We start from the raw sequence: 1,205 nt of genomic DNA on the forward strand, positions 1-1,205 counted from the left end.
AGGAATTGTGGCACCTGTGCCGGTGGCATGTATAAAAGATTCGAGCGAGGTCGTTGCCAGTACTGCCTGACTGGCCCCCATGCCGGTGGCACGTAAAGGCACCCTATTTCTTTACTACCCACAAGGGACTAAACACAGAGGGGACAAACGGATTAAGTCGATTATATCGACCCTAGTGCGTAACTGGTACTTATTTAATCGACCCCGAAAGGATGAAAGGCAAAGTCGACCTTGACGGAATTTGAACTCAGAACGTAACCGCAAGCGAAATGCTGCTAAACATTTCGCCCGGCGTGCTAACGATTCTACCAGCTCGCCGCACATAAAAGCACCCACTACAGTCTCGGAGTGGTTGGCGTAAGGAAGGGCATCCAGCTGTAGAAACACTGCCAGATCAAGATTGGAGCCTGGTGCAGCCATCTGGTTCGCCAGCCCTCAGTCAAAATCGTCCAACCCATGCTAGCATGGAAAGCGGACGTTAAACGATGATGATGATGATGATGATGATGAAGTGGTTCCACTGCATAAACACTGTCATCTGATCTGGTGTCTTCTATAATAGCCAAGGGGTCACCAGCACGTTGTGACTGGCCGATGGGCAAAAACTGAAGAAGCCAGTGTATGCAGACGCACATATATATGTATACTCTTACTCTTTCTCTCTTTTACTTGTTTCAGTCATTTGACTGCAGCCATGCTGGAGCACTGACTTTTTTAGTAGAGCAAATCGACCCCAGGATTTATTCTTTGTAAGCCTAGTACTTATTCTATCGGTCTTTTTTGCCAAACCGCTAAGAGACAAGGACGTAAACATACCAGCATCGGTTGACAAACACAGACACACAAACACACACACACATATATATATACATATACACGACGGGCTTCTTTCAGTTTCCGTTTACCAAAACCACTCACAAGTCATTGGTCGGCCTGAGGCTATAGTAGAAGACACTTGCCCAAGGTGCCATGCAGTGACACTGAACCTGGAACCGTGTGGTTGGTAAGCAAGCCACTTACCACACAGCCACTTCTGTGCCTATGTATGAATGTTTAAGGGAAAGAAAGGTTCATGATAGTGGTTGAGTATACCTTCTCTTATTATAATTATTTTCTGTCTTTAGGATCTGGATGGCGAAAGAAGCTCACAAGCGGATGCACGTCAAAGGTGACATTGGAGGTTGGCACGGGTCCGCTGTATTGCT

Source organism: Octopus sinensis, linkage group LG19, assembly GCF_006345805.1.
Source record: "Octopus sinensis linkage group LG19, ASM634580v1, whole genome shotgun sequence".
Classification (NCBI taxonomy): domain Eukaryota; kingdom Metazoa; phylum Mollusca; class Cephalopoda; order Octopoda; family Octopodidae; genus Octopus; species Octopus sinensis.